Consider the following 21,968-nt stretch of genomic DNA (forward strand, 5'->3'; position numbering starts at 1 on the left):
CTCCATGCTAATGGCTGTATGCTGCCCCTCTCTGGCACCAGGTGGTACTACAGGCTTTCTCCAAAATGCAAGTCCTGCTTCAACCCTTCAAAGTACAACACCTCACCCCTTGGGTTAAAAGGGCTCCCGGGTGAGTCTGGCATTTGTGGCCAATAAATTCAAGACGAGGACTTGAGGAATGGTAGAGGACCGTGGTTGGGGGAATAGGCCAGCATACCGATTTTCCCCCCTTATGTTAGAAACAGGATTAAGCTGTAAAAGGTCTATTGTTCTAACACAGAGGTAAAACATTGTATCCTTTCTGGAAAGATAAGCTGCACATTTGCACATAAAGGAGATATACTAAAAAATAAAGGTAAGGGGAAAACCTGTAATTCCTCTAATTAAGGACCTTGTGTTTAGAACTCCTGCTTCCTTCTTTTTTAAGGCTAAATAATATCTCACTGTATCTATATTCTACGTTTGCGTTATCTCTTTATCTGTTGATGGACATATGGGTTGTTTCCATCTCTTAGCTAATGTGAATAATTCTGCAATGAACTTGGGAGTGCAGGTTGGAGATCCTGATTTCAATCCCTTTGGATAAATACCAAGAATGGGATTACTGGATCTCGAACATGCTAAGCCCCATTTTTGTCTGTTTTGTATACTGACTTCCTGCCTTAGATTTTATCTGGGGGAAAAAAGTGGGGGTTCCATGGCTGGGTTGAGGGGAAGATGGAGAACACAGGTTTAGATCAACGACTTGGGGGTTGTGATCAGAATCACCCAGGGAGTCTTTTAAAAATATGAATTACCCAGGCTGCATCCCAAACCTTTGAAATTAGGATCTCTGGAGCACTGCTCAAGGAATGTTTATTTTTTAAAATCCCTCCTGGTGATACTGACGCCACCCGCCCAAGGGCTTGAGTTTGGGAAGTAAGTTATCTCTGAAGTCCCTTCTAAAGCCAGAAATTCTAGGATTCAAAACTCCCCAAGATAAAAGAACTTTGGACACTTTGAAGAGAACCTAACTCTTCGAGGCAGACTGCCTCTATTCTATTGGAAAATGACTTTATCTTGCAAAGTTGGTCCTCTCTCTGGGGCTTCTTTGTCCTTGGGGCTCTTCAATAATGAGGGTGCCGCTCTTAGCTGCAAATATTGGAAATCCAGATGAAACTGACTTGAACGACACAGAAATGTGGTATCTCCCATCAGGGGAAGTGCAGAGGGAGAACGGCTCAGTGATGTCATCAGATACCCAGGACCTTTGCACATCTCTGCTTTACCATCTCCTGTGTTTGCTTTAGCAGAGGCTGGTGGAAAGTTGGCTAAGCAAGTCCAGGCATCACATCCTAACAGAATGGCATTCAGAGGAAGTAACGCATGTTTTCTTCACGTGGTTGTCTCTTAGGAGAGAGGAAGATTTACCCAAAGGACCCCAGTGTACTTCCCAGCATCCAGTCACTTAGACTTAGACCACCTGGTTGTCCCTAAACCAGCCATTTGCAAAGGGATAGCGTTGCCCTCAGACTACTCGGGTCCATCCAAGACTGAGGGTGAGGTCAGCTGACCGAGAGGGGCATGCCGCATGGGGGAAGGGGAGGTGCCAGGACAAAACTGAGTTTCTGTTGAGCAAAAGGAAGGAGGAAAGGTTGCTGTCCACTACAGGCTCTGACCTGAGAGAGAACGTACAGTTATAACTATTATTGCAATCATCCAAGGGAAGAAGGGTGTGAGAAGACAGTTAGACTTAAAACAAAATAAAAGCTTGCAATAATTCCTCAGGCTCCAGATGCTCTTTTTATATAATGGTGGTCATAAAAGGCCTTAATGGGTACGATTCTCACAGAATTTCCACTCCCTCTCAGGAACAGGGCTGGGGAGGTCCTTGCATGCCAATGAGCAGGTAATTAGAACCACAAAGTCAAAAGATGCTGCAGTGACTTCCTGGCTCAGCTCTTGGAGGAGGGAAAAACCCAAAGAACGCTCTAGAAATGCCTGGGTTCCTGCAGGCTAAAAGTGTAGATCTGCATGAAGGAGAAGTCAAGCCTGCCAGAGTTTTAGGGCCCCCTGGCTCAGGTCTTTATCTTCATCCATGCAATCTTTCCATTTATTCATTCAGTCGCTAATTCAAATGACCTTCGTGAAGCCCCATTTAGCTAGTGATTGTTCAAGAGACTGGGAATACCAACATAAATAAGACAGTGTGGATCTCTCTGTCTCTCTCTCTCTCTTGCCTTGACCCCCTTTTCACACCAAAAAGTGGGAAAAATAATGCTCATCCCACTGGGTTGCTAGGAGGATTACAGGACATTATGCAAGCCCCGCATGCATCTGAGTATTCTCTAGGCAAACAGTAGGTGCTCAACGTATGCTCACTATTGTTATGATTTTCACTGTTATTGTTAGGACAATTAAGCTGTGTCCCTAGCCCCCCTAGGGCTCACAATCCAAGTCTAATGGGGCAAGAACACATCCATGACTAGGCTATTTGAAATTACAATCAACAGCACTCTTTTGGGGGGTAGGCTCTCCGTTATTTCAAATTTCATTGAAAGCTGCCATTTATTGAGCAACTACTATGTGCCAGTCTCTGTGAAAGGGGCTTTGCAGTAATATTTCATTTACTCCTTAGAGCAACCCATCAGGGGAGAAGGGTCTTCTTATCCTCCTTTTCAGATAAGAAACCCGAGACAAAGAGCAGCTAAGCCATTAGCCTCATCTGTCTGCCCTCCCTCCAACTTTGCATGGTTTTTATCTTTCAGATTTGAGAAGTAGAGCTATTTCTTCCCTTCCCTTGCAAATATATCTCTGCTCTCTATGGATATGCTTACATGTCTACTTTCTCTATTCTTTTTTTCCTGTGAACCAAAAAATTTGGTGAAAATACCATTATGTTGGATGGTGAATTCTAGAAATTCCTTGCTAATTGTATGCCCACATTGGGAAGACTGAAAGCTGTGAGCATTTCCTCAAAGGAGATACTTCTATCCTTAAAATAATTGCAATCCCTTACCATAAAGTGCAGAGGATTGATATTCCAGAAAATACTTTTAGACTGTTACCACCCGAAGAAGATAAATTGTATCTCTAAGGACTAAACTGTCCAACTTCCTGTTGAAATTATGTTATTGCAAATCTTCAAACCCTATAGGTTCCTGGCTACGTTCACTCTAATAGACTATCTACCAGGAGTCAAGTGGATGAACATAATAGCTCATCAAGACTCCTACGTTTTCTACTCTTCTTGGAGCCTGTAGAGTATATGACATTATATGAGAGGGGCAAGCCCCATCGTTTCACTATCCTAAGTGCAGTCGAATTTTAACACCTTAGCAGGGTTTGAAACAGAGATGGGTCATCTGAGATGACCACTAGAGAATTCAAGATGGACAGATGTCTCCCTTTACTCCAGACTCATATAGTCAACTGCTTATTGGCTATCAGCAGCTGGACAATCCACAGATAAGACAAATTCAGCAAACCCAAGTCTGAGCTCCCCACATCCCCATGCATGTCTGTTTGAGCTCCTGTGTTCCCTACCCCATGAAGCATCATCCATCACCCACCCTGTCCCCCAAAGCAGAGACCTAAGGGGCATCCTTGTCTCCTCCCCTTTACCACCCAAAACCCAAGTCTGATCCATTCTATCTCCCTGATAGCTAAAGACCTGGAAGGTACAGGTGAGGGGTCCAGGGGAGTTTTTGGGTTTTTGTTGTTGTTGGGTTTTGTTTTGTTGTTGTTGTTTTTGGGCTTGGGGTTTTGTTTTGTTTTTTTTGCCAGGGGCATGGAAGTTCTAGGGTGCAAAATAAAGAGGTGAATAGGAAATGAAGTACCCAAACACTCAGGAAGTGAGGACATAGCCAGAGATTCTTATGTGCTGGGCATTAGTTACTAATGACGGAGATGAACCCCGGTGTTACAAGTTTCGTTGGGGATAGAAGTCAGGGCCCAGGTGAGGTGACAGGTGTAGTGACTGTCATGCTGTCTGCCTCATCCCTGGGTCCTGATGATGTTGTAGCTTGAGCTAGGGCTCTCTCCCTGCGCTCCCAAAACCCTGGGGCTTATCCTGATCACAGCGGTGAACAGAGATTTTAGGTTATCTATTGACTGGCAGGCTGCCAACAAGACTCTGAGCTCCTTGAAGGCAGGATCTTTGTCTAATGTTATGCTGACTCCATAACTCCTGGCAAGGTTTCTAACGCTTTGTCACTTAGCAGCCTTAACCAACTACCACACACTGGGTTAAGAACAACAGAACTTTCTCTCCATTTGGTGTGGGGGCATGGGGGAGGGCAGTTGTCCAAAATCAAGGCATAAGGAAGGCCATGTCCAAAGGCTCTAAGGAAGAACACTTCCTTGCCTCTTCTAGATTTGGTGGCCCCAGGCATCCTTGGCTTGTGGTGGCATCTCTCCGATCTCTGCTCCGTTCTTCGTGTGGCCTCCCCCCTCTTCTCTATGTAAGGACACCAGTCCTCTTATAAGGACACCAGTCTCTGCAATCATTGCATTGAGGGCCCACCCTCATTTCAGTACAATGTCATCGTAAGATCTTTAATTACATCTGCAAAAACCCGACTCCAGGTAAGATCACAGGCTGAGGTTCTGGATGGACGTGCATCTGAGGGGACACTATTCAACCCATGACAGTAGGTGTGCAATAATGGTGACTATTATAATTCTTCCATGATCCCCTTGCTTGCTCAGATTCCTTCGTGATATGCTCTCACTGAACTGTGATCTTTTCTCTCAGAGCATTTTCTTCTGTTTGGGACTCACACTGATCACTTTGCTGACACCCGTGTCGCCCAGTAGACTACAAGCTTCACTGGAGTCGAGGCAACTGTTCATGTCATTCCTCATTCTACCCCCAGCACTGAACACAGTGCCCTCACATAGTGGACACTCTGTAAATATCTGTTGAGTGAACGAATGAATGAATGAATGAATGAATATCGAGTGAATAATCGATGACAAACACGCTGTATGTAGTCCCTTCCCTGAGCTAGGCGCTTCCTCCCCACCCAGGGCCACGAGGCTCTTGCCGCAGAGCCAGGCTCCACACACAGTTCAGCTGGCTCTCTCTGGAACTGGTTGAGTTTGTTTAATCATATTATACAGTGTGCGTGTTTTACATGATCAATATATGTCACCCTAAGTGAACATGTCACCTAGCCTAATGGCTTCTGCAGGAACCGTTTATTGGGGTTGGCATTCTCCTTTTTTGATGCCTGCTCCGGCGAGGGCAGTGACAATGGGCCCAGGACCCTTGGTGCCACTTGCCTTCCTGTGCCATGGTGTGCTAAATGAAATATGACAAGAGAGTGGCTTCCAGTAATTGCAGTAATTGACTGTGGAGAGTCCATGATTATGCCATTAGCTCCTCTCTGGGTAACACATCATGAGTGTGGCCACATCTCACTGCTTTGGAGACCATCAGAATTGCAGGAAGGTTCAAGCGGGATGGTCTGTCCCTACTCCCTGTTCTCCACCATATGCCAAGATTTCTCATCCTAATGTCTAAAAAGTAAAGGGTGGAGTAAGAAGACCCGAGTACTGGCTCCAGCCTGGCCATTTGTTACGATGAGGTCACTGGTAAGTCTCTATAACTCAGGCATCTCTGATCTTCAACTCTCAGGGTCGGGGGTGGGGGAGCTGGAAATAATCCCTTCCCGACTGTGATAGTTAAATTTGTGTGTCAGCTCCCCTGGACCATAGAGTGCCCAGCTCGAACATAATTTCTGGGCGTGCCTGTGAAGGTGCTTTCAGACAAGATTAGCCCTTGAATCAGTGCGCTCCATACAGCAGATGGCCCTCCCAGTGTGGGTGGGCACCAGCCAATCTGTTGGGGACCTGAATAGAACAAAAGGCAGAGGCAGGAGGAATTCAGTCTTTTTTTTTTTTTTTTCCTGCCTCACCACCTGAGCTGGGACATCTCATCTCATCTTCTCCTGCCCGCAGACTGGGAGTTATACCATCAGCTCCCCTGGTTCTCAGGCTTTTGGACTCTAATGGAGTCACACCACTGGACTTCCTGGGTGTCCAGCTCGCAGATGGTAGATCGTGGGACCTTTCAGCTCCCGTAAGTGTGAGAGCCAGTTGCTCATGTAAAAAAATATATATATAGGTTCTAGTCCTCTGGAGTGCCCTAAGACACCGACCTACCATGTATGGCGCTGACGGTTGAGAAGATCCAGGTGTGCAGTTGTGCACATTACAAACTTCATAGCACGCATATTATTTACCACACTTGCATTCCACCCATGCAGAAAAAGGGGAAAATATCCTAATATTTCTAATGAGTCTATCTGAGCATTCGCCTGCTACTAGTTTGTTGAACAGTTTTAAGAGCCTTGAGATGAGGGAACGTGGCCCATAGCTGATACACTGGCCTTCCGTATGCCTTTTATGTTCGAGACAGAGCCCCCGCTAGCAACCCTTCCTCTGCCCCAGTAAGTTCTTTCTCCTGAAAAGGCAGGCAGTCCACGAACGTCAGTGCAGGGAGGATGACAGGAATCAACTACCCAGAAATGGCAAATATGCATTAGTCACTCATTCTTCCACATCCACTTCCGGAGTCTTTGCTAGCTACTGCAGTAATTTATGGTCCTCTTTCCCACGAGTTTTGCAATGAGCAGTGCAATGACAAATGCTGAACAACTTGCTGTTGGGATGGAGGTGGGGGAGGGAGAGACCTAGTGTGTAACACTTGCCTATATCTGTGGTGTAAGCACTGCCATCATGGTTGACTTGAGTATGAGTTACTCAATAAGGAGTTGGTAAGACTTGTGGACAGCCAGCTCTCCTGAGCCTGTGGGAGCCGGCCCTTGCACACCAGTGAAAGATTTTCTGAACACAAAGTCCCAGGGATCCATGGCCAACCATTTAGAATTGGCAGAGAAAAAAAAAAATGAAAGCTTTTTACTATCTCTTTATCCCCTAATTTTACAGATAAAGTCCCTGAGAAGAGAAAAAAAAAATGACAAAAATGGCACAGCAAAGAAGAGGGTTAGAATACCAGTCTCCAGAATCCTGGCTCTTTCCTCTGCTCGACACCCCTCCAGAGGCTACATGGGATTGGTTGGATTCCAGATGATTCTGCAGCCACTTGGTCAACAGTGGTTTGGAGAAGACAACCAGAACTAGTGTCAGGTACTTAGCCTCTCTTTACTTATTTAATCCTAACAACGACTGTATGAAGTAGGTACTGTTATTATACATACATGATGGATGAGAAAATAGAAGGGGTGTAGCTTTCCTGTGGTTATGGAGCCCATAAGTGGTGGTGCTGGAAAAACCATACTTGAAGGCACAGGCTCTTAACCTCTTGCAGAGGCAGCTCCTGACATGGCCCCAGGGTTCCCCACCTCCCATATTCACCATCTTGTGTAATCCCTTGCCCTTGAATGCAGACTGGATCCAGTGATTTGCTTCTAATAAGTAGAATTCAGCGAAGATGATGTCACTTCCATGATGAGGTTGCAAAAGACTGTGACTTCTACCTTGCTAGTACTCTCTCTTCTGCGCTCTCTCTTGCTCACTCTGATGAAGCTGCCATGTTTTAAGATTCTCTGTGGAGTGAGCCACATAGCCAGGAACTGAGCAGACCTCTGACCAACAGCTCTTGAGGAAGTGAGAGTTTAGTCCAACCTCCTATAAGGAACTGAATTGCCAATAAGCCCATCAGTGAACTTGGAAGTAGAAGCATGAGCTGCAGCCAGGTGACAGTTTTTAAGAGACCCTAAGACAAGGACCCCAGCTAATCCTATGGATTCAGGACCCAGAAAAACTGTGAAATACTTAATGCTGCTCTTCGAAGTGGCTGCATTATCAGGTAGTTTGTTAGAGGTGGATGGCTAATACACCACCACTGTCTGTAGCATGAGCCATTCAAGTAGGATGACCTGGATGGTCACCTTACTTAACTACCCTAACACCCAGTCTTGGGCGGGGGGGCGGGGGGGGGTCCCAATAGAATCCTCAGTACAGGGTTGTTGGGAAATAAGGTGAAGTAATACCGGAAAAAAGTGCTTAGGGGGCGCATGGGTGGCTCAGTTGGTTAAGTGGCCGCCTTCAGCTCAGGTCATGATCTCATGGATCCTGGGATAGAGCCCCACGTTGGGCTCCCTGCTCAGCACGGAGTTTGCTTCTCCTCCCTCTCCTCCTCCCCCCTGCTCGGACTCTCTCTCTCTCAAATTTTTTTTTAAAAAGTGCTTAGCAGAGGAAACAAAAGCTCCAAAAAGATGAGTGGAAACCAATTCGGTCTGGTTCCAAATCCTTGCATTGTCTACTCTGCTATAGCGTATAAACAGGATGGGGAACAAGAACTAAGGCAGACATGAGGTGAGAGGAGCCAAGGGAGATTTGTTCTTTTTGTGAACAGGACAGTGACGAGTGAACGGTGTTTGGCAGGACTTATGGCAGAGGGCCAGAGCCAACCCTTCATTGTGCGAAGACGTCGGGAGGGTGGTGGGACATACAGTATCTGTAAGGCAGTCAAGGACAGATCTGTTCATTCTGCATAAAAAGCTCATCAGGCTGCAGACTTTCTTCTTAGAAAAGTAAAACTAACTGCTAAGTAGATACAATTTTACCTGCCACGTAACCCCAGGACATAATTATTGACCACGTTCATCCATACCTCACAGAGGAGATGGAAATGATTTGGCCACAAACTTCTCAGCCCACCAAGCTTGCAAGTGGACTCAGTGTCTCTCTTCTGACGCTACCGGCTGACAGTTTGACTTGCGTCTGCTCTAGAAACGTTGAGATCCCTTGGTCAGCATGTCTCCGTTGAAATAAAAGGTATGATCACAAATTTTTTAAAAAACAGAATATATAGGTTTTCTGGTCAGCTGGGGGGGTGGAAGACTACTTTTTAATTCCCAGATTATGATAGTCTGCTGGCTAAAAGTGCAGACTCAAGCGTAGACTATCTCGGTTTGAAACCGACACGTTCGTTTTACTACTGGACAAGCACCTCAACCTCTCTGAGCCTCAGTTTCCTTATCTGAAAAATTGACAATATCCCTTACTTCACTGTGGTTTTGAAACTATTATGAGTTCAGATATACAAAAAAGTGCTTGGTACAATGACACACAGGTGGGGCTCAATGAATAATCATTCTGCTTCCTTTTGTTTGTATTATTTTAACCGTGAGCACAAAATGGAACATCAGAAAAAAAAATTTCTCAAGGTCGGTATTTCACAAATTGTGATTTGCAGGAATGTTAACTGGCATTGAACAAAATTAGAAAGGAAGGGAAAGAAGTGGGAGAAAGTTTCTTCCTTAGTGAAATATGATAGGACAATTTAGATGAAAAAATGTTAAATGTTTTGTTTTCCATGACTTTTCAGAGCCTTTAATATGCAAATATGCATGTGACACGCCATAAAGTATGTGATGTTTTCATAATTTATTTCTACACAGAACTTTTTTTCCTCCCTAGAATTCTTGTTGATATGTTCTAGAAAACTGCTTTCGAGAACATAACTTTAGAAAATCATTGCTATCGGGTTATCTCAACTCAATCTGACACTCTCCAGTGGAAATTTCTGGTCATTTGAAGCAGTGTTCCACAGAACCAAAGCATTGAGTAGAATCTTTCTTTTCTGTGATTTGTTTTATTCTCTTTCTCCACTTCTGCCAGTTTTCTGGAAGCATCTAAATTCGGGGACCGCCAAATAGTCTATTTTTCTTAGGTGTTCCCCTGGCTCTGCTACAGAAAGGCAAATTTTCTCTTTGTTGCATTCTCTGTATTTGATCTCTCCCCAAAGTACTAGGACTCTCAGTGCTAAGCATCCACCTTCCTGGTCTCTGTCCCTTTGTCATGCAATAAAACTCAAAACAGCAGAGTCCCTAAGGCTTTGGATCTTTATACCAGTCCAGAGCAGAGACTCTGACCAGGCACCTGGGGCAGCAAGATCCCACATCTGTCAAGCTCTGGGTCCTAAAGGGTCGTGACCAGTGGCCCAGGTTGAAATGTGTGTCTGCGTAAGGATAGAAATCACTACCCCCCAGGTGTCTCTCCTCCAGAGTAAATCTGGAGACCTCAACATGTCAGCCAGTTGCTCCAACAATAGCTAGCTAGCAACGGGAACCAGAAATTGTCCCCCATGTAGAATGGGGAAATGGCCAATCCCAAGAAATGCTCCTGCCCCAGTCTCAGATTCCCCTGGTTTTCTCCTGAAGCTTTCATTTCCCTATATTCTGACTGACCCCGAGTTGTTTTCCATGTCTTCTCTCAGCTCACTGTCAGCTAATCCCTTAAAGTAGTAAGTTGCTCACTTGAGTGTAAACTGATAAAAAGATGCTCGCTAACCTGACTAAACACTATCAGGGAACTGTGCATTTTAGGCAGGGTTCTTCAAAAAAGATAAGCTCTGAACCTCCGATAACACCACGATTGTCGCAGGGAAAGAAGAGAGGGAAGAGTGAAGAGTTGAAATCCCCCTTCTGCCAATTCATTTGCTCAGGTATCCATTTATTTGCCAATCATGTACTGAGAATGTGCTCTGAACCAGGCACTGTGTAAAGTGCTCAGAATAGAGTGGAGAGTAAAACATCAGCCACCAGTCCAGTCATCCATCGCAGACCTCATTAAGCTAAAAAAATATATATATTGCCTGATTATAAACTGTAAAAAAGGCTACCATGGAAAAAGAACAGGGAACTGTAACAGAGAATATGTAGAAAGACATGATTCAGACCAAACAGTAAGGTTAGTTCTAAGGAGGGAAGATTTAAGCTGAGCTCTGCAGGAAGCGAACGAAGGGCTGTGCAGAAGCAGTGGGGGAGGGGAGCATCCCAGGCATTCCCAAGGGGACCTAGGAGAGGGGGGAGAGAGGGGGAGAGAGAGAGAGCGAGCGAGCCCAGCTTGTTTGAGAGACTGAAAGAAAGCCCGTGTGGATGTAGCGCGCTGAAGGACAGAGCATCACAAGATGGGGTTAGCGCTTAGTCATCTTTGGCAAGACGATGCCTTGTAATGAACCACCGCAGACTCTGGTGGGATGTAACAATATGTCTGTGGCTCGTGTATCGGGGTCAGGGTCCTGTATCAAGATCAGCTTCACGTGTCTCTCATTTTCCAGCAGCCCAGACAGGTTCTCACGGCAACGGCAAAGGCACAAGCATGCATGAAAGCATGCAATGCCCTTTGAAGGTTGGGCTCAGAACTCTCTCACCACCGTTTTCTTAGCCAAAGCAAGTCATGTGGCCAAGCTCAGAGCCGGAGCGAGAGGATACTATGCAAGTTTACGGTAAGGGGCCTGAATACCAGGTCGGGCGGAGCATTGGGGGCATTCTTTCAACCTTCCACAACTAGAGGGACAGATGGAGGGAAACCAGTTAGTTCATTCAGTTCCTTGAAGGCCAATATACATACTTTGGATTTTATTCTAAGTACTATAGAAAGCTACTAAGCTGACCGATTATTGCTCACATGACCTCGGGCAAATCATGTGCCTTCTTGAATATTTGTTTCCCCAGCTATAAAACGTGTCTGTAGTGGGAGCGAGAGAAGGGTTGCTTCTTGGGGAAGATACTCAAACCCTCTGAACCTTGTGTATTTGTGTATGAAAATGAACCAATGCTACACACCTCCTCGGATTGTTGGGGGAATGAAGCGGGATGATGAATGTGAAAGCGGTTTGTAAGCCGTGAAGGGCTCAACAGTCATCGGTTCCTGCCCTGTTTAGAGCAATGCCAAAAAGTCGGGCACAGGACTCTCATTTCTGAGGTGAGGAAGCTGCCCCCCCCGAAACGTCGAATAACTTGCATTTGTTCCACAGCCGGGAAGGGGAGCAGGAAGGAGGAGTTCAAACTCTCATCTGGCTGATTCCAAAGCTCCCAGCCTTCAATTAACTACAAATTAAGTAAGTTGCTTCCCCTGTATGAGGAATTGGCTGCGGTAGGACCTTCAGCGGTGATTACTGGTGTCACTGGCGATGACGGGCATGATTTAGACCTTTCCCCAGCTGCTGCTGAGCCCAGCATCGTCCCTTACCCCAGGCCGGCCAGTGGCCAACAGCTAATTCACCAGGGGCCATCCCAGCTGATTGGTTCATCAATAACCCATTATCTCTGCCACTGTAAATATCTTGGAAGGAATGTGACTTTCGGGGAGGAATACCCAAGCACACCCAGGCTGCCTGCAGCCAGCCAGTGCATAGCCTGGGGCTCTGGGAAAAGAGAAAAATATACCCACTTCCGGCTTCCCAAGGCAACGTGTTACAAAATCCCCCTGCCATCCCTGACAAGGGGGAACTGGCTGGAACAGTCTGAAGGTGGGGTCCTTGCATAAGGAGTCTGTCCCATTTGCCACTCACAGGACACTGCTGGGATGAGAACCATAGTGAAGAGAAAAATTACCCAGAGCAGGCCCAGGCCGGCAGGCCCCAGTAGATGAAAAGTTGCTAAAAAGAGCAAGAGATAACTAGAAGCCCCCTGGAAGCAAGAGATAACCAGCTGTTTCTGCTTCTGTAAACAGGCTTCCTGCCGCAAACCCCCTGCACTGCCCTAACCATCATTCCCACCTAAAGCAACCCCCTGCCTCCCCTCAGTTTAAGCCCACCTACCAGCAGTCAGCATAGCCCTTGGAACCTGACCCCCTGCACTCCCCTATAAAAACCCTGTAACCCCACTGCCCAGGGCCCAGAATTTTGAGTGTGAGCTCCTCTGGGTCCGCCGGCGTAAAACCCGAGTTCTCCGGCTTCTCCGAGTGTCGCTTGGTTTCTCACCAGTCTGATTATTTTCTGCAGCATTTCTGGAGGCCCCAGCGAGATTCCAACCATTCTGGGCCCTTGAGTCACAGGTCGGTGGCCGGGCTGCACCGGAGCAGGAAGGGACTCGGGACTGAACGAGGCAGGGGGCCACCCAACAGTATTCCGGTTCCTCCTTCACCCCAGGCAGTCTTGCCCCAGCCGCACTCCAAGGAGAAGTGGACCACCTTGCCTGGCAGCTCGTCCGGACTCGGTAAGCCTCCTGGGAAGATAATCCGTAGTTAGGTCCTGCTCCACCAAGCGGAAGGGGAGCTTGATCACCTCCCAGGAATTTTCAAAAGGAATTACACAGGACAGGGACCTCCCAGGATGGGGGGGGGGGGGGGGGCCGCGGGGGAGGTCCTGTAATAACTTCGGTGTGAATGCGTGAGTGAATGAACGGCCTGTTTGAGTTTGTGGCTCCACAGTCTTGAGACTACAGAGTCTGAGTGGGCCCCAACCTGTTTCCGTGGTGACCTCATAGAGTCTAGGGCGAACCCTTTCAGGGCACCAGTCTGGGGCTTATATGGACTCGCTATGGCTAAGAGGCACCCACGTCTCCTCCGGGAGAGCGGACAGGCAGGCATCTGGTCTCTCCTTTGGAGGGACACCCACCCTTTGTTTGTCTTTGCGCCACCAAGGCAGGGAGGGAACACACAGGGTGGCCAAGAGAGCCTCTGTTCATCACGGGCAGAAGCTCTTCAAAACCTACAGTCCCAGACTGTATGCTCAAAAATTTTAAGAAGGAATTCTCAGGAGACTATGGGATCAAAGTGTATCCTGGAAAATTATGCACATTATGTGAACTGGAATGGCCCACCTTTGGGGTCGGCTGGCCCTCTGAGGGTACCCTAGACCTACCCACCGTCCAGGCCACTTACAGAGTTGTGGTCGGGACTCCCAGACACCCTGACCAAGTCCCATATATTGATTCTTGGCTTCAGATAGCCCAAACTCTGCCGCCGTGTGTCTGATTCCACACTAATAGGAAGGGCCAGAGCAGGATATTTGTAACCCAAGTAAAAGAGCCCAAGGGCTTAAGAAAGCAAAGCCTGCTTATCAGGGAGACCCAGACGCTGAGGACAATCCATTCGTGCCCCCCCGCCATATGCCCCGAGTGCACCACCACTGGGACAGCTGATGCCCCCACCTTCTGGATAGCCCACCGCCTTCAGTGAGCCCACCTCAGCCTCCTAAACAACCGCCAAGCCCAGAGGGAATTCCGAGCCTGCCCCCGTCCTGGAGCCCCAGCCCCCAGCCCATGAGCCGATGACATCTACGCTTGTCTCAGGCTCCGGTTCCCCCAACCCACGGCTCTCCAGATGCCGCTCCGTGAGATGCAACGGCCACAACGGAGAAACGCTGATGGCACCATCCAGCCCGGACACTCTATTCTCATCTATCTTCAGAGAAGCCTCAGGCCATGACCGACCTCCTGGAGTCCCTGTTCCAGACCCACCAACTCACGTGGGATGATTGCCGCCGGATTCTCCTGATGCTCTTCAACACGGAAGAACGCCGACAAATCCTCACCGAGACATGTCGTTGGCTCCAAGGCCAGCTCCCATATGGAACCCTAAATGCAGAATCATGGACGCTAGAGGCAGCACCCGACACTCGGCCTGGCTGGGATTTCCGTATGGCCAAGGGACTAGCCACCCTAAGTCGATACTGTACAGCTTTTCTACGAGGACTCAGAGCAGGGGCAAAGAAGCCAACCAACATGACCAAAACTGTGGCAGTTATTCAGAAATCAGAAGAATCACCGACTGACTTCTACGAGAGGCTATGCGAGGCCTTCCGAGTATACACCCCATTTGATCCAGAGGCCCCAAAAAAACCAACGAATGGTCAACTTAGCATTCGTGACTCAATCATACACCGATATTTCCCAGAAACTCCAGAAACTTGAAGGCTTCGCTGGCATGAATACTACCCAGCTAATAGAAGTGGTGAATAAGGTCTTTGCAAATCGAGACTGTGAGGCCAAACAAGAAGCAGATAAAAGAATGAAAACCAAGGTATCGTTGCTGGCCGCAGCACTGGGAAAACCGGACCCAACTGGACAGTCAGCCCCACCGCAAAAGGGGGTACCCAATAGGAGGGGCCCACTCCGATGAGATCAATGTGCCTGTTGTAAGGAGTGTGGCCGCTGGGAAAATGAATGTCCCCACTTTCAGGAACCAACACAAGGGCGACAAAATTACTTCAGAAAAAAGGAAAACAAAATGGCAGCCTGACCCCGAAATGCAAGACCTTATGGGTCTGGCTGGGATTGAGTCAGACTAGGCAAGACCAGGCTCCCTTTGATTAGGTCCCCAAGAGCCTGTGGTCAAAATGAAAGTGGGGGGCCAGCCATTGACTGTCATGATAGACACAGGCGCTGAGCATTCAGTGGTCACCACACCCATGGCCCCACTCACAGGCCGTAAGGCCACACTTGTCAGGGTGACTGGTTCTCAAACTGCCCACCCGTTTTGCAGACCCCGAACATGCCAACTGGGGGGGGGGGGGGCACACAGTGACTCATGAATTCCTGTACCTACCAGAGTGCCCCATTCCCTTCCTAGTAGAGACTTACTGATGGAACATGGGGCCCAGATTACCTTCACCCCAGGGGGGCCTACAAGCCTCACCTTGGGAAGGCCAAATTCCCTCATCGTGGCAGTAACTGTTCCTGCAGAAAATGAATGGCGATTTTACTGCCAAGAAAGAGACCCCACGAAGCCGACCAGGCTGTTGAACAAGTTCCCTGATGTCTGAGCTAAAGAAGGACCTCCCAGCCTGGCCCTTAAGCATGCGCCAATAGTGGTGGGTCTCAAACCAGGGGCCCTGGCCCTCCCAGTTTGACAGAGACAATATCCAGGGCCCCAGGAGGCACAACTAGGGATTTAGGCCCACTTACAATGACTAAAGGATTCAGGAATACTGATCAAATGCCAGTCGCTGTGGAACACCCCACTGTTAGCAGTCAAGAAAACAGGAGGAAGTGGCTACTGTCCTATCTAGGACTTGCGGTCAGTCAACGATACCGTGGTCACACTATACCCAGTGGTTCCCAACCCCTAGACTCTCCTAAGCCTCCTGCCACCAGAAGCAAGCTGGTTTACCTGTTTGGACTTACAGGATGCTTTCTTCTGCCTCCCCGTGGCTCCAGCTAGCCATTTGCTGTTTGCCTTCAAACAGGAGGACCCCCACACCGGGAGGAAGACACAGATGACTTGGACCAGACTGCCACAGGTGTTCAAGAACTCACCCATGATATTTGGAGAAGCCCTGGCAGCGGACCTATCCACCTTCCCGACAGAAAATCCACACTGCACCCTGCTCCAATACGGGGATGACTGACTCTTGGCAAGCTCCAGCCAAGAGAAATCCTGGGAAGGGACGAGGGCATTACTGACCTGACTCTCTGAACCCGGCTACAAAGTTTCCTGGAAGGGAACTCAAATCTGCCAGCAAGAAGTCTGCTACCTCGGGTTTGTCATCTCCAAGGGGTGACAGACGTGCCCTAGGCCCAGAGAGAAAGCAGACTATCTGTTCTATCCCACAGCCTAAGACCAAAAAGGAAGTCTGAGAATCCCTGGAAGCAGCAGGGTTCTGCCACATCTGGATCCCTGGATTCTCAGCTCTGGCAAAGCCCCTCTGTGAGGACACAGCGGGACCAGGCAAGGACTCTCTAAACTGGGGGGCAGGACCAAGAAAAGGCCTTCCAGGAATTAAAGAAACTGCTGGCGAGCACCCCTGCATCGGGACTGCCAGATGTAACGCGGCCCGGTCAACCTCTTCGTTCATGAAAGAGGTTGTCCTATTGGAACCCCTGTTCCAGACCCACCAGCCCACGTGGGATGATTGCCACTGGAGTCTCCTGACGCTCTCCACCGTGGAAGAACGCCGACAAATCCTGGGAGTCCTCACCCAAACAGTGGGTCCATGGCAGCGGCCTGTGGCCCACCTCTCGAAACACCTGGACCCAGTGGCATCACATTGGCCACCATGTCTCTGGGCCCGAGCTGCCATAGTGGCCCTGATTAGGGAGGCTGATAAACTGGCCTTAGGACAGGGCATCAACGTCACAATTCCCCCATGCAGTTACGGCCCCAGTGAATGGACAGGGACACGAATGGCTGACGAGCTCCAGAATGGCCCGTTACCAAGGACTGTTATGTGAGGACCGCCCCCCCGCGCAGTCGGGCTCAAGACCGTGCGGACTCTAAACCTCACCCCCTTCCTGCCAGCAGAGGAAGGACCGCCTGATCACGACCATGAAGAGGTAATAGACGAAGTTTACTCCAGCACACCGGACTGGACGGATGTCCCCCTCTCAGATCCTGACTTAAGCCTTCACGGACAGAAGCAGCTTCATTCGAGGACAACGGAGAGCCGGATTCGTGGTGACCACTGTCAATAACATTATACAGGCCCGAGCCTTACCCCAAGGATGGTCCACACAGCGAGCCAAACTCTGGGCATGAATCCAGGCACTACAACATGCAAAAGGAAAATGAGGAAACATCTATACCAATTGAAGGTATGCCTTTGCCACCCTACACCTTGTTAATGGCACCCCGCGGGGCCATTAACAAGGAAGAAATCCTCCAACTGCTGGAAGCAGTCTGGCAACTGTCCCAGGTAGCAGTCATCCACTGTTGGGGCCATCAAAGGGGCACAGACTTTGTCATTGGGGGAAACCGCCTGGCTGACCAGACGGCAAGGCCGGCGGCAGAAAAACAGGGTTCCCCCAGGGAAATGGGATGGGCCACTAAACTCTCGTTAGCTCCAGAGTTGCCTCCTGTCCCAAATTACACCAAGGAAGAAGAATTATGGGCAAAAAATGAGGGGGGGGGGGCGGGAAATAAAAGGAGAAGGGGGCCGGTGGAAACTGCCCGGCCAGAGACTTCCCGTCCCCAGTCCTGTAGCAATCCCCCTAATAAAGCAACATCACGAACTCACTTGGGAAAAACAGCCCTGGAGAAAACTGCTGGGCAGATACTATTTCATCCTCAAGCTCCCCACCCTGTGTGCCCAAACAGGCACTAGGTGCCGTATATGCACATGAAATAAGGCAAATCAAGGACCTAGACCACGCCCCAGGATACAAACAATGGGCACTATGCCTTTCAAGGACCTGGAGACTGACTTCAGAGAGGTCAAGCCATGCCAAGAATACCCATACCTCCTGGTCCTAGTTTGCACTCAGGGTGAGTTGAGGCTTACCCCACGTGCACAGAGAAGGCACGAGAAGTAATAAAAGCCCTCTTGGGAGAGGTCATCCCCAGGTATGGGCTTCCCCTTTCCATCGGCTCAGACAACGGACCAAGTTTCGTGGCAGAAATAGTCCAAGGCTAGCCAAAACCTTAAAAATAAAATGGAAGCTCCATACAGCATACAGACCCCAGAGCTCAGGGAAAGTAGAGTGCATGAACCAGACTCTTAAAACAATTTTAGCCAAACTCTGCCAGGAAACTCCTGGGTGGAAATGTTACCGCTAGCCCTGCGCAGGGCACACTCTATAGAGATTGTCTATGGCAGGCCACCCCCCCCATAATAAGCAGGCTTAGAGGAGACCTCAAACAGATTAGAGACTTAGAAATGTCCCGACACCTCCAAGCCCTGGGAAAAACTCTACGCCACATCTCCCCAGAAGTTTTAGAAAGGATCCCTACCCCCATGGGTAATTGGGCCCATCCCCACCAACCATGGGACATGATAATGGGTAAAAGATTGGAAGAAGGAGCCGCTCCAACCCACTTGGGCGGGCCCCCATCTAGTAATATCGGCAACTCCCATGCTGTTAAAGTTGCAGGTATCACTCCCTGGATCCATCACTGCCGAGTAAAGAAGGCAGCAGCCCTCGCCAACCCACATGATTGGCAGACAGCTTGAGACCCGACCGACCCCCTCAAGTTAAAGACCCAGAAGACGACCCAGCAGCCCACAGCTGCCAGGGGGGCCTCTGGCCCCACCTGACGCCCCACAGAAATCCACGGATCCCCCACTTGAGGAGTCCACGACCTTGCTCCAGTCGCAAACCTGGAGGCCGAGCGGTCAACACACGGTGGAAGCTTGAGGAACTCAACAGGGGACATTTGGACACTGAAGTCTTGGTGCCATCCCATACCAGTAATAATAGTGGCACTTGTGACCCTGGTGTTCTCCGTGGGTCTAGCTGAATCAGCCCCAGGCGACTGGAATTGGACACAGAAAATCACCCTAGCCATAGTCTTTATAGGTATAGTGAGTCTATTCAGTGGAATCTACTGCTTCTTGTAACTGTCCCTGCCCCTGCTTTAAAATGAATCCTCTGACGCTAACGCTGCGGCTGTTGGTTATAGGGCTAAGCTCGGGCTACCTGGATGATGACATGACTGGGGACAGTCAATCCCACCAGCCGCAAGGTGTGAGGATGCTAGGGGGCACCAGCCAACCGCCATGTACATGCCAGCATTACCACCAGCCCTCTTAGTCAAATGTCCTCCAGACATGTGCTAGAGCCCACCTGACCCTCTGTCAACACGAGGGTCTATTCTACGTGTCCAGTCACCCGACAGATCGATGCCCCAACTGCTGCTATGCGGCCCTGCCCCCTGGGGATCCCCCGCCTCCTCGACGGCCTCTCCCCACTCCTGTCCAGAAGGCCCCTGCCCGAACCCTCACTCTCACTCTAGCTATGGCCATTCCCAACCCAGGACAGGCAACACCAACCCCACGGTCTCCCTGTTCTTGCACCTCAGTATACCCTAGCATGCCGAGACAATGTTATGACCTGAGGGAGGTCACTATTTGTCACAGTAAAGGAAAGGAACTCATGACTGGAAGTATTAAGCCTAGGCTGTATTGGGGCTATAGGGATCCAAGATGTCCCGAGGTAAAGGGTCCGACCTGCTGGGAACCTGCTAAGGCTTCCTCCCCATCGGGGACCTCTCGCCTTAGACCCTCAAGTAAGTGATGTGACAGAAGGGGTCCACCACTTACTCCACACAGCCAACCCTCGCTTGGCCGCTGATTGCTGGCTCTGCCTGCAGACTGGGCCCCTTCAGCTTATAGCAAGCTCCCTGAGTTTCCTTAACCTGATCAGGCCCACAGCCGACCCCTCCCAAGCCTGCAGAGATAGACCCCAAATCAGCCAATGTACTGTTGTCTTGCCAGGCCCCTGACTGTGTCCATTATCCTGGGGGAACACATTCAGTAGGAAGTCTGTCCGCCACCCAATGTCTCCAAACCCACAACTGCCCTTCGCTTGATGGGTGCACATCTGCCACACCATGGTGCACTCCAGAACCTAGCACCCTTTTCATGTGTGGGAGATACATTTATCGATGTTGCCAGCTAACAGGACAGGGACATGTACATGGGTGCTTCTTACTCCCTGGGTATAGTGCCCAGTAATCAATCCCTTCCCATCCCCTTGTTGGCACGCACGTGGTCTAAGAGGACCATCCAAGTCACCCCGCTATTGGTTGAACTAGGCATGACAACAGCCGTGGGCAGGCAGACAGGAGCAGTCACCTCATCCTATTACTACAACCAGCTGCCAGAAAATCTCGCAGAAGATACGGAGCAGGTGGCTAAGTCTATAATGACTATACAAGATCAGATAGACTCCCTAGCAGCCGTGGTACTACAAAAACAGAGGAGCTTAGACCTGCTCACTGCTGAAAAGAGGGGACTCTGCCTCTTCCTGAATGAGGAATGTTGTTTCTACATGAACCAGTCAGGGTTATCCAGAGACACAATCCAACAACTCCAAGATCGGATTGTACGCAGGAGCCAAGAATTAGCCAACTCTTGGGGTAACTGGTATAATGTCTGGGGCTGGGCCACATGGCTCCTTCCCTTAGCTGGCTCACTCCTCATGATTCTATTGGCGCTCCTGTTCGGTCCATGTGTTATTAATCTTATCACCCCTTTCATCAGCTCTCGGATGAAATCAATTAAATTGCCACTGCTGGTAACTCAGTACAGACCTCTACACCAACAGAAACCCAATGGTAATGGTCAATGCCCATTCTAAGTTAGAAAAGGCTTGGAAAGGGGGGCATGAAGAGGAAAATTACCCAGAGCAGCCCAGGCCGGGAGGCGCCAGTAGATGAAAAGTTGCTAGAAAGAGCAAGAGATAACTAGAAGCCCCCTGGAAGCAAGAGATAACCAGCTGTTTCTGCTTCTGTAAACAGGCTTCCTGCCACAAACCCTTGCACTGCCCTAACCACTGTTCCCACCTAAAGCAAACCCCTGCCTCCCCCCAGTTTAAACCCACCTACCAGCAGTCAGCATAGGCCCTTGGAACCTGACCCCCTGCACTCCCCTATAAAAACCCTGTAACCCCACTACCCAGGGCCCAGAATTTCGAGTGCGAGCTCATCTGGGTCCGCCGGCGTAAAATAAACCCGAGTTCTCCGGCTTCTCCGAGTGTTGCTTGTTTCTCACTGCTCTGATTATTCTCCGCAACAATAGCACAGGTCAAGTGATGGGCTTCCACACTGCAGGCCACAGAGTGCTAAGTAGAGGGCTGGATGCTTCAGAACAAGGATCTTCTCTAAACAGTTGAGTCTCAGGGTTTGTCCCCTAGAGATTCCGATTGAGGTCTGGAATAAAGCCCAGGGATGTGGGGTTTGGTTTTACTCCGGCGATTCTCCTGCAGAGCCAGGTTTGAGACTACTGCTTTCATTTCACACACGCAGCCTGAGCACCCACTGTGCGCCAGACCCTTCTGCTGAGTGCTGAGACAGACATCAATAACACGCAGCCCCTGACCTCGAGGACCTCCCAGATGAGTCGTAAGACAAACAAACTGACATACGACTATGGTGGTGTGTGAGAAGGAATCAGCTGAGCTTACCCAGCTTTTTCACACCAATGAGACACCCTGGCTTTCCAAAAAGAGCGTCCAGTTGGTGCTTGCTTCCTCCGCAAACTCCCCAAACCACTCAGCTTCCCTTTTCATTAATTACTGCCTCTTTGCAGCTTTATCTTACCCCCACACCTGGTCGCGTGGTTCTGACCCTGGGCTGTCACATTCATAGCAATTCGGACATTTCTGCTTTACTGTCTCACTCTGGTTCACTAAGATGGACCCTCTGCCCAGTCACAATTATACAGAAGGATGTTCTACCAACCTCTTCCCTACTCCCTCTACTGGGGGTGGAGAAAGTCCTAGATACCCTTGGTCTCTCAAACAGGTTAGGAATAAATGCTGTGTGAGCACCAAAGAGGACTTGGTTCATTC

The 21,968-nt window shown here is 49.3% G+C and overlaps 1 long non-coding RNA gene across 1 annotated transcript in view; it reads right to left on the minus strand.

The window, feature by feature from the left end:
- Positions 1–12,877: 12,877 nt before the first annotated feature.
- LOC113932038 overlaps positions 12,878–21,968 on the minus strand; it is a 30,400-nt gene continuing 21,309 nt past the window's right edge. The window contains exons 2-3 of the long non-coding RNA XR_003522947.1: positions 14,210–14,318; positions 12,878–12,965 (exon numbers count right to left, since the gene is read on the minus strand). This is a non-coding gene — a long non-coding RNA (uncharacterized LOC113932038). The remainder of the gene's footprint in view (positions 12,966–14,209; positions 14,319–21,968) is intronic.

This window comes from Zalophus californianus, chromosome 10 (assembly GCF_009762305.2).
Source record: "Zalophus californianus isolate mZalCal1 chromosome 10, mZalCal1.pri.v2, whole genome shotgun sequence".
NCBI lineage: Eukaryota > Metazoa > Chordata > Mammalia > Carnivora > Otariidae > Zalophus > Zalophus californianus.